This window comes from Lepisosteus oculatus, chromosome 5 (assembly GCF_040954835.1).
Source record: "Lepisosteus oculatus isolate fLepOcu1 chromosome 5, fLepOcu1.hap2, whole genome shotgun sequence".
Classification (NCBI taxonomy): Eukaryota; Metazoa; Chordata; class Actinopteri; order Semionotiformes; family Lepisosteidae; genus Lepisosteus; species Lepisosteus oculatus.
In genome coordinates, this window is record NC_090700.1 from 48,773,739 (window position 1) to 48,785,933 (window position 12,195).

Below are 12,195 nucleotides of genomic sequence, written 5' to 3' on the forward strand. Positions count from 1 at the left end.
GGCTAAAGCGAAGCGCTGCAGGAGCCGAGCCCCTGGACAAAAGCCTTCCCGCCCAACGCCGCCGAGATGCCTCGGTCTCACAGTTCGCAGGAATGTGGGAGTAGCTTTCAAAGCGGTCGGAAGAATGTAAACAGCCAGGAAACAGCCATGGAGGCGGGAGAGCGGTGGGTTAATCTTGGTCTTCCACGCGAAGCGCCGTGTGAGAGTGGCGGAGATTTCCCACACGCCTGCCCGTGAAAGGATGCTTTATCTACCTAGGTTTTTTTTTTTGACCATGCTCCGTGTGTGCTGGCCGGGCTGCCGTTGGCTATAAATCTCTCCCCGTTCCCTAAGCAAGGTTGATCCTTTCATCCACACTTGCCGTGGAAACAGCAGAAGCAGCGGCGCTGCCGCCTCACTGCAGGGAGCCAGCTGTACTGCCTGGGACTGACACGGCACCCAGTCTCCGCCCAGCAGCCCCGCTCGTGACATCGTTCACCGAGTTCTGCTAGGCCAGACAGAAGGTACTTGCTAAGGGGTGTTTGAAACTCAGATGTCTGAGCTATGCAAGGTGGGGTCCTGCTTTGAAAACCACTTTCAAAAACAAGGAACCCCCCTTAATTTAACTCGGCACTTTCACGACACCTCCTCTTCCCAGTTCTCTGGCGGCAAACCGAGAGCTTGTTGGCATGAGAACGTGTTGGCTTGCTTAAAGTGCTTCCTAAATTCTCCTTCTGAAACGCGGCCTGCTCTACGACATGATCTTCATACACCTATTGCTGCATTCGCTTGTTTTTTTTCTCTGCTTCTTCCCAGACCGGCAGGGTTCTGTCTGCTCTGGCTTTGTTGCCATTTTTTATTCCCACAGACAGTTTTCCTGGTTCAGTTTTTTTTTTTCTGCCTGTAAAAGGTCTCAGAAGTACGCGGCTTTGTGCCTCCCTCCTCGCGCTGCCACTGCCACCCTGCCTCCCACTCTCGGCAGGGCCGCTCGGCGTGAAGGAGAGCGTCTTCGATTTCTCCGATGAAAGCAGTCTGCAGGGCAGGTGCGCGGAGAGATTAGGAATTGCGAGGGAGGGGGGGTGCTGCAGATCAGCAGCCAAGAACAGGCACGGCTTTATGACAGAGGCGTAGCGCATCATTTAATGGATAAACATTTGATGGCTGCAATTACCTCTCTGCTTTGACGCCTCACCCAGGGCCAACATGAGAAACAACCCGAGGCCCAGAGCTGCAACGTTTAAACACCCAAATTAAATATGCCTTAAAGAGGTGCTGGGTGTTGTTTTTTTGAAACAGGATACTGTGATCCCTCCACACACAGATGTAATGGATGTGCACTGGAAATTACAGCCTGTCACGACCTGCCAGGTGGACCAGCCCACAGAGAGGGTGCCCCACTCAGCCAGTTGGAGACAGGACTCTGTCCAGGCTTGACGGCGCTGGCCTGCGGGCGATTGGCTTCTCCAGGCAAGCTCCGGGTTCACACACCAGGGTGAGGACTGGGAACGAACGCCGGGGAGGTGCAGAACAGCCCAGATACGTGCTGACGGAGCGCGAGATTCCCCCCACTGCAGCAATATCGCCGCATCTCACCGCTGAGTGTACAGATAACATAATGATCATGGAAATGTGCAATTTTGTGGCTGAGCCATTACCCGCTTTTAGCTGGCAGCCTCTCTGACGGAGCGGCTGGCTTTTACAGGCAGTGCAGCAGTGGCAGCGGCAGCATTACAGCCGAGCTGAAGCGAGAACAGAAACAATACGGCACATTAGAAACGCAGCCAGCTAATGCAAAAAGCAAGACTTCTAATTAGCATTCATTAACGATGTGAAAGGAAAAATTATGGTCTTTAAGTACTGCATTAGCTAATATGGCACTTTTTTAGCGTCAGCATTTCTGCGCGCGGGCCGAGGTGGAGCTGTGCTGCACACGTTGTCAAGTTTGCAGCGTGGAGGGGCTGAATGGTTTTTGATGAGGGTCAGTTTTGGGGATGTGTTTCAGTTGGCCTTGTTTTGTGGAGGAGCAAAGGTTACAACAGGTCGAATATATACTGTATATTTTGTATAAAATGCAAAGATGGACTTTAAAACAAAAGAAAATGCGTAATCCATGCCTATTGCTCTCCTACAGCTGGCTCTTGAATTATTTAATTGATTCGTTTTCCACCCAATTAAATAATTAAGAAGCTGGTCCAGCATGAGGTGGTTTTCAAAGGCCGCGTGTCTGGGCTTGACTGTTTCAGATCAATCTGCACACAGCCAGCGTCCACCCGCAGGAGTCTGCAGCAGCCCGAGTGTTCGGTCTTGATCAGGGAGAGGTTACAGTGGAGCGCCACGTGGAGCTGAGCAGAGCTAGCCGACATAACAGCCGACCTGGCTGATACTTTGGACTGCCAGTGCCTGATAAGCATTCTCCCTGAGCTCTTTGCCTTCAAATGTTTCTTTTACTAGCAGAGCCAGTCATTTAGAAGTCAGATTCACCTAAGTGAGCTTCATTTCATGCCAGTCGGAGAAGATGTGCAGACTGACTGACTGGTGCATTGTTCCAGCAGGTGCACTGTACTATAACCTCCGTCTGTATTTGATTTGCCCTGATTGCAGAAAATATGTTATTGATCCTCCCATTTGTTTCCCTTCTTTGTAATTTGTCTTTTGTTTCAACCTTACTGTCACCAGACAGTAGTTCTGGTCAAATTTGCATTTCTGAACTGCAGGTGTGATTGCATCTTCACGGCAAGAGCACAACTATTAGTGTCCTTTAGCAGATACATGCTAGGAAAATATTTGAGCTTTGCTCATCCAAGTCAAATAATTGGGAAAGGGGTGTGGTTTATCAACACAGTGCAATGACGGTTTACATGGAAAGCAGAGAGAACAGGATGAAAAGCTGGCAACTTCACTGGTACTGAGGCACCACGCAGCCAGCAGGGAACAGCTGCAACAGCTCTCTGCTGGCTGCTTGGGGTAGCAAATGTCACCTGAATTATGCAATGGATAGTTTGAAACTGTGGCAGTGGGCTACTCTGAGCTGGACTGGACTGGTATTGCAGGACCTTCTTCGTTTAACACTGGAGAAAACATATGATGGACTATTCACCAACTGGAGGCTAGGTGTTCACCAAAAAAGAAAACTTTCAATATCAATTTTAAAAGATGCTTTACGAAAACCATGAGTTAAGTCAGATTAGCTAAGGCAGAAATCTACTGTTACAGGGTAAATAAGACAGAATCATTTAAGGAAACAAATAAATACTTCATTTTCAAGCTGAAACACACACATACCTGATTTTCATTAACTTTTAGGGTGGCATTACATAGTTTCAGCTGACGTATGGCCTCGTGAACATGTTGTTCAAATCAGTTTTAATCTTTTTTTTTTTCATTTCCAGACTCAGAATAAAAAATACATTTCTGGGATCTGGATCACAGAAAGCGACCGGCCCTCTCCGATCGTGTGGTTGTGCGCTGTCTGGATGGTGTGAAAGCTGAGCTGGGCTTTTTCCCAGCTCCATGTGTCTTCTCTTAGGATCCCAAGTCACTGGGTTTAACCAGACAACCGTCCTGATTAAATGGAAACTATTCTTTGCCTCATTGCAATAAGTCATCGGAGATCTAGCCGTTTTTTAATCCTCAACTAATTTACTTTCTTGTAAACATCACATTCACCCTGTAATAGGTAGCAGACGCGTGTTGGTTAAAAAAAGAGGATTGATTTCTGTTTTGTTTTGTTCTCTAATTAATAACAAAATTCCTTTAGCCCTATGTAGCACAGTGGGAGTCAGGCAGACAGAAGCACAGTATTGAAATCAGTGTGTGTGCATGGACTGTCAATGTTTGTCTATTTGTTTGTCTGGACAGCCTATAGATTAAGGCGGATTGGTGAGTAAGCCTTATATAAACACTGACACAGAGGGCTGTCACTCGATAGGTTAAACTGTTTGCCTGCTTTTTTCCATTTGTGCAGTCAAACTCTAATTACACATTAGGCAACTGCCTAGCTTTGGTTTGCTTCATCAGAATAATATTTTAATTTCTTTTCTGTCAGAGAAAAATGCAGCTTCCATACAGTTCACCCTCCTCTCCTCCCACTCTTCCTCTCCCTCTCTGTCTCTCCATGCTCATGATCCAAGGATATCAGAAATTAACCCCTGTGAAAATCTGGATACTACCCTGTGGAACACGTGTGGTGAAAGTCAGACGCTGGCGACTAATGACCCAGTGCTAACCAGTATTTAACCAGTCAGTGAGACAGGCATGGGCAGACGAGCAGTGCCCAAGTGTCACATCACAGTTGTTCTGTGTTTTAAAGAAATAAAGTGTCTTTTTTTAGGTGAACCCCAGTACACCTCAGTACAAAGAGCCCCCCCCCCCCTTCCTGCTGTGGACTGTGGACATCTGGGTAAGAGCCCGGGACAATAGATGGAATCTGGGAGTCGCCAAAAAAAAATTAAAAAGCGGAATGGCTTTCTTTGTTCCGCAGAAACCCTCCCGAGGCAAAAGTAATTAAGTTTTTCTTTCCGTTTTTTTATTGTTGTCGTCCCCCCCCCCCCCCTTAGAGAATACACTCCACACAAAGCTACACACATAGCAGCTCCATTCCACTGTGTTTGCTCTGCTAATATTGACTCTCCAGCCTAACACTGCCACTATTGAGTTTGGTCTATTCACAATAATGTTTGACTAGCATTAGAACAACATTGTGATAACAGCTTATGGCAGGGACAGGCCTCTTCCAGGGTTGTTGCCATGATGACGGAGGCAGCAGTGGAATCGCAGAGTGGAATGCCCTGTCCCGACAGGCCAGAGCCTGGACTGCTGGTGAGAGGGGCTTGCTTGTGCTTCCAGTACAGTACGGTTTTCTGAAACGTGTGGTTCTTGAGCTTCATTCACCTTGAACAGTCCATGTGGGAGAGCCCTCAGTGGAGCTAGGCCCTTTTCTGGGGTGGCAGGCACAAGACCTTTTGTCCACTGGGTGGGGGGTTAGAGGTCGTTCTTTAGACTGGCAAAGATTAAGGCCTAACCGAAATAAATCTTTGCTAGTCCGTTCTTTTGGAAAGGAGATGGCCGGAACAGGCTCTTCGGTTAAAGATGATGGGAGATGTTGTTTTCGAGCAAAAGCGGAAGACCCTGTGAAAAAGAAAACAAACCGTCTCCACATAACGACCAAGTACTCGCCTGCTGCCCCGTCTCCGATGTGCAGTAGTGCCATCTTCTGGTAGCAGATGGAAATTGCACTTCAAGATTAGCATGAGGGTAAAAGAAAGTTTTTTGATACCTTTTTAATTTCAATCAATTAAAATCACTCCGTATCAACACTGTCACCAAGTTCATGCTGGGTAGCAGTAATATTTCACTTTCTTTTTAGTCCAAGTACTTTGCTCCTTATTTGGTCTGATTATTAAAATAAAAAAATGATCTACCTTGAATCAAGTGTGTCTTTAAAATCTATAAATGTAAATATGGTCAAAAATACTTTAAAATGTCCCACTAAGACAATGATTACATTAGAAAGGTTTCACATGAGAAGCATTTGGCCCTTCTGGCCTGTCTAGTAGTTAGTAGCATGTTTATCCAAGGAGCTCACCCAGCTGTTTCTCGAAGGAAGCCAGCTTCAACGAGACTGGGTAGCTTGTTCCAGACTCCCATAACCCTGTGTGTAAAGAACTGTGCTATTCTCAGTTTTAGTTGCACTTCCATGTAGTCTCCACTTGTGTCTGGCCAGTATTTCACTGCTGATTTTGAAGATGTCCGCTGTGCTAACCGTCAGTCCACCCTTGAAATGATCTGAGCACTGAGGTTGGGAGGCTAAGCTGACGATACTCAGGCCTGTGAATCTCCAGTGGAATGTGCGGTCTGTGGGGCACTGTGACTGGCCATGCCTGCCAGGCCCCTCTCGGCCCTCCATTTTCCCCGCTGCTGTCTGCAGCAGTTGGTCACATTTCGGCCTCTTGGGGGATCTTATCAGAGGAGATGTTAATATCAAGGCTTCAGCAGGTTACCATCAGCACTGCTGTATCTTTTCACTCACCCTGATCTTTTGGAGGTACCTGCCAGGTACGTACAGTACGTGATCAGAGACTGCCATAGGCCACTGTTCTCTCAGAAGCAGTACGGAAATTGACTCCGATGCAGACTTGGGGGCCTAAATGGGCCGATTAAGCTTTGGTCAGATTGTTCTGCGACTAACGTCCTCAGCAATCATGCGTTCTACACCATGACGGGACTTTGACACTGCCGATTCAATGAGACAATTCTGATTTACAATCGTAGGAGCTGGAAGTGCCAGAATCCAGCAGCAGATAACAACAGAAAAAAAAAACAGAACAGAGAGCCTGTTCTGACTTAACTCAACAGGTCTAAAGCAGGTATTCCTGGAATATTCCCAGAACACACAGGTAAAGTTACCCATAAGAAAGAAATTTGGCAAAATAAGCAATTTAACTTTCTTTTTTTTGTAATAACTATACATCAAATAACTCTTTACTAAATATCGATTATTTGATAAATATGTCACAAACTGCGATCCAAAGATCCTAAATATCCCTCAAAGACGTTCCACAGTAATGCCTAGCAACACATCACAGTAGGACAAGCAAATCTAAGCAATAGTTTCTTTCTTGTGATTATGCTCTTTTTTGTGTAGGTGTCTTGGTCATCTATAAAGTGGATGTCTAGTTTACCAGTGGTGCCTTCAGTTTGTTTTTTATCTAATGATAGGTGTCTCAGTCCCCTGCTCTCCTGTGATTAGACTTGTATTCGTCTACTGTTGGAGCACATGTTGCCATCCAGACCACGCTCCTCTGTCTGAGCTGCAGTATGTCTGCCTTTCTTGTCCTGCACTGCTGTCCTCCTTGTGCACACCCCTGTGTGACACCCTGGGCTCCTCTGGGCGTGTACAGCTGTGTGGTGGCTGCTGTGTCCGTTCTGAGGTCATGTGTTTCTCTGCAGGCAGGAGGAACACTGTTCCCCACCAATCAGCTGCATGAACAGACAATCACCACAGGCGGCCAAGGTTCAAAGAGGACACATCCCTGCCCCCTGGCACAAAGCTGGGACCATTGGAGAACATACCCTGTGAACAGACCCCCCCCCCCCCCAGTGAATGACATCCAATAAAAGCAAACCAATAAAACAATGATTACATTGTTTGTTATCACTCCCCCAGTCAGCTATCATAATTCCCCCACTTGTTTGCACTTGGCAACAAGAGCAAAATATTAGAAGTAACCTTTAGTCTTTTCTTCGTTTTGAGAAATACTGTCCTTTTTTTTAGTGCTTCCAAGAAGTTACAGCCAATAGAATGTTACGTAAATATTAGATTTGGCAGGAATCACTAAACATATCAGAGAAGCCACTGGCATTATTGATTGGCTTATGCATTCAACTGTTTGGAAAAAAAAAAGCCCAAGCTTGTTCTCCAATCCAATCTGCTAGGTGTTTCTGCAAACAGGGCTAATGCTAGGCAAACAGGGTTATTGGAAGAAATTCTAGCCAGTGTTAGTTCAGCAAACGGATTTCTGCGCAAACAGCCTTCAAAGAATGTGGCTACCTCTGCATAACCTTTGATGTACATATTGATCCTTCTGAAGTCTGTGAGACAGTAGAGCAGCAGATACACTGAGTGGGATTACCCATGTATAAGGACTGTGAAATGTAAATGCTATCGGTAAGCTGCTGTTTCTGCTGGGCTCTGACAGCTCATTCCCTTGTGATCTTGGCCATGCCGAGACACAGGCAGATGTAGCCCACACTGGGCAGGTGTAAGAGAAGCACATAACAGCTGTCTCGAACCAGAGGAGGCCTTTTGGCAAAGTTAGCCCATTTTGCAGGTTGTACCTCATTGATCCAAGGATCTTATCCAATTGTTTCTAGAAGGATGCCAGGGTATCAGTAGCTTGTTCCACACTTCCAGAAGCCTTTCGGTACAGATTTTAAGTCCACTTCCATTCCCGCCTATCTCTTCCCTTCCAGTACCTCTCATAGTGTCAGTAGCCTTTGCCTTTGTTTCTGTAGCAGTGGGATTTTTTACAAGCCTCCTCCTTTACCCAGGCTTGTTATCTTGAATGAGACTGCAAGGAGGAGTTTCTAGGTTTGATGTAGTCTGCACAATCCCTTCTTTTTCAACATTGACAATCCTTTCTGACTATTGTTACAGACAAACCACGTACAGGTGTTCCCTGCATTTCGTAAGGTTCACATTATAGTATGTTTCAGGTTTGCAGTGATGGTTAGGGGCAGGGTTTAGGCTGTTATGTGAATAGATATATAGTTAATAGTTATATAGCTGATGTATTTGATGTGTCTTCTGGAGGACTGGTCTGAAAGCTTAAGGAATGTTGTTAGAAATTCCAATGTAGCCTCTAAGTAGCCATTATGGAGATATAAAATGGGGAAAATAAAGCTGAATTCAAGGGAAGCTATACTTCTATACCACTAGGTTTCTTTTCAAGTGCCCACCTGATTTTAGCTTTTGGCGAAGTACAAGTATGAAAGTTCATAGTGCTTGTTCTTTTTGTTTGTTTAGTTGGACGCCCTGACAATCCCACAAGCATGCCGTCTATCTTACCTCAACCCATGAATGTCTCCTGCATCCGAGTGAAGCCGGGGGACTTATAATACGAGACGTGCTTCGCTGGTCACCCTTCAGACGTGCTGAAACTACGTTTGTCGGCAGCTTTGCCCACAGGCTGGGAAATGCTTTGAAAAAATGGAATTGCTGTGGTTTAAGATGGTCAGTTCATCCCGGAGTAATGTTTTGACCAGGCCCCGGCCCTTCGAGAAACCTCAGGACCTCACACTGGCCTCACTGCCATTACTTCCTCTTCACACACACCAGCACTTTCAGCTGACAATACCCACTGCTCCGCAAACCCCAACATCACACATGACTCCCAGTGGTGCACAAAGCACCCTCATAATTGAACTTAATGGCAGCCATTTCCAACAGAAACCAGGCTTTGTCAGAAAATTGAAAAGTTTTAAATTTAATCACGCACACCTAACAGCAGTAAACAAAATTCATGAATTAAATCAAAAGCTCTTGTGCATTGAATTCTAGATTTCTTAGCAACAGTAACCCAGGATGCATTAACCAAAGAGCAGCTTTCATTTCATCTTGTATTTAAAAAAAAAAACTTTTCATTTCAGAGGTAGAGGACCAGAGAGCTTCTATCACAAAAAGCCCTTGAAAATGTCTGCCAGCAGAGAAAGCTCTAAGCGAACCTCTTGCCTGGTAAATAGCATTACTGCATTATCTTAGACCTGGGCTGGTGTGCACACATTAAAAGCCCTAGCAATCTCGGTAAGTGGCACTCTCGCCCCTTCCTGCCTCCCCTGAGCACCTCTCTCCACTGGGTTTCAGGCCCTTTCATTCGGCCTCGAGTGCGGGCCAGCACAGGCCTTTCATTTTGCCCCACACCACGCTCCCCACAGAGCAGCCACTACAGCGCTGTTATTTACAGGACCTGTTTTGGGGTTAACCCTTTCCCCTCCCCTCTCGCACCCTGCCAGCCTCACTGGATTGCCAGCTGCCACATGGAGGAACACTGTCACGCCACGCTGGGAGTGAAAATGAGCTGCAGTCTCTTCCTCAGACTGCTATGACTGGCTTTAAATGCTCTTCCCTTGTTGGGAGGTTTGGATCATTCTAAACCCCTGGGGAAAGCACTGATAGCTCTAGTTGCTGATCCCTGCATGTTTGTCTGTCTGGGTGCCCTGCGATGGACTGGCATCCTGTCCAGGGTATATCCTGTCTTGCTCCTGTTGCTTGCCAGGATAGGCTCCAGCTCCCCCGCAACCCTGTTTCGGACAAAGTGGTTAAACGATAGACGGATGTATTTTGACGGATGTGTTGTAAACAAAATAGGCCATTGGGTCACCATTCACTTTTAGTCTTTCTTATTAGTTTTACACATGCTTCCCGGATTCAGTTAGCGTTGTCCAGTCCACAGTCTGATCACACACCCATTAACACTGCAACAGCCTAACTGTAGAGGCCAACACCCCAACATGATCGAATACTTACTACGGGAGCAGCAAATTAAATTTGTAAATTCACAAAGTCATCATCAGGAAAATGACCATCCCTGGCAGCTGAACTAACATTTTATTGAACAGACCTGACAGGGCTAAATTAATTATGCTGATTAACATTTCTCATCAACAGGGTTAATCAACAGGGAGAACTGCTGTGAACATCACAGTCTAGTTGTACGTATAGCCATCGAAAGCAATAATTGTGCATCTGTAACACAAGGTGCACCAGGTTATAGATCCTATCTTGTTGAATATTTTATAGAGCTTAGACAAGCATGTGTGTCTTTAACAGTCTTTGAGCCCTAGATCCCACATAGCATCCCAACCCATCCAGCAGATGTCCAATGGGGCTCAGATTTGTGAGTAAAGCATTCAAAGCTTAATTGTTAATTTCTCATCTCGCACAAATGCCAGTGTTTCTCAAGCAGCCCCATGGTGTGCATTTGTGCATGTAAAACATTGTCACATCAGGGCTGCAGGTGAAGTCCCAGGGCTTGATCAGTGTACTGCTGTGCGGTCAGGCTGCCATCTGTCACTACAGGTGGAGGTCCGTAGTGGTCAGACACTTCTGGCCAAACCTTCACACTTGGACATTTCCATTGATTGGTCTGGTGTACACAACAACTAGCATATTGTTCATACTTGTTGCCATTCATCAGGGTGGTCTACACAAATCCTTGAGTCACCCTACAAAGGACTTGGCTTCACTGCTAGCAGGTTCAGCTGGGGAGGCTCTGATGTGCTGATGAAACAATGGCTTTTTTCTTGATTGGCAGGCCATCTTGATTCCTTTCTTGTCTCCAAACGTGATATTCTGTAGGTTAAATCACCTCCTTGCCTTTGACCAATCAGCTTTCTCTCTCATGTGATTTAGTGCTCAAGCAAAAGTCACTCAAGTGCATCGTGGTCAGTCACGAATGACCAGTTAGTCAAAATGGTACCAAAATGTGTATATGACTTGACTTGACTTGACTTGAACTTTATTGCCATATGTAACCGGTGCTGGTACAATGGAATTCTTACTTACAGAAAGTCTCTCGATTGTAAAACAAGTGTAAAAAAAACAAAACAAAGTGCAAACAGTGCATCAAGACAATGTACAAACAAACAATAGACAATGTGCACGTAAACATGCAGACAGTTTGAATGTAAACAATACAGACGTGTAAACAATAACTGGAGACGTACAATAAATAAATTACAATGAGGTAGATGGTGATGGTGTAGGTGTGGTCCGAGGGGGATGGCTAAATGTGTTCGCCAGTCTCACTGCTTGTAGATAGAAGCTATTGAAGAATCTAGTGGTAAGTGTCCGTATGCTCTTATATCTCTTGCCTGAGGGCAGTGGGGTGAAGAGCTCATGCCCGGTACTTAATTCTTCTAAAATCACAGATACATACATAAAGTGACAAGTTTATTTTTGTGCTCGGTATAAGAATACAATGCATTTTGTCTATGGTTCTTTAAAACTGTTTTAATCTGCTCTTGTATGATGGAGTCTTCAAGTGGAGCTCCAGGTGGAGGCAGGGGTCATTGACTTCCTATCAAGCAGGACAGGTCAGCTAGCTGGCTCCCATCCATAATGTTCCACCTTGCTTTTCGGCTTTCGGGGTCAACACAGGTCGCTTCACGGTGCAGTGCACCCTTTTATTGTTCATTTGCAGAGGGATCATCTTCCTGTTTCTCTTCTCTGGGGGGGTTGATGCTGAGCAGCACAGTGTCAGGAGCTCGCTCAGCTGGGACTGGGCCCGACATCGTGACAAGAGCAGCAGCTTCAAACCAATTCACTCCTTCTCTGCCTCACCCCCCCACCGCCTGTATTAATAACGGCTCATCAAAACTGAGAAGGGTGCTTCAGTGTTGTTTTCCCAGTGTACAAGGGATTTGGTTAAATATGAATTCAAATAAAAGCAGGCTGCTGGCTCTTCCCTGTCCTGGGAGTGTGAAATCCCAGGCCACAGCCCTTGGAAACGCCAGCTGGGTTTGGATACAAACACAACAAACCTCTCGGCTCCAAGCGGGCTTGGAGGAATGATTATTATTTTTTTAAAAACAAGACGACGTACAGTGATTTAATATAGACATCATGCAGTATTCAGAGAAGAGCAAAGGAAACTAATAGCTAAATAAAACCCAGGCTCAGTGGTGGAAGCTTTTTTTTCTTCTTTTTTCCCCTCTAAA

The 12,195-nt window shown here is 45.7% G+C and overlaps 1 long non-coding RNA gene across 1 annotated transcript; it reads left to right on the plus strand.

Annotated features, from left to right (window-relative positions):
* Window positions 1-215: 215 nt before the first annotated feature.
* On the plus strand, window positions 216-3,185 carry LOC107076893 (uncharacterized). The gene is made up of 3 exons (XR_001478024.2): window positions 216-1,022; window positions 1,276-1,471; window positions 2,223-3,185. It is a non-coding gene; the product is annotated as an uncharacterized lncRNA (long non-coding RNA).
* Window positions 3,186-12,195: the final 9,010 nt, after the last annotated feature.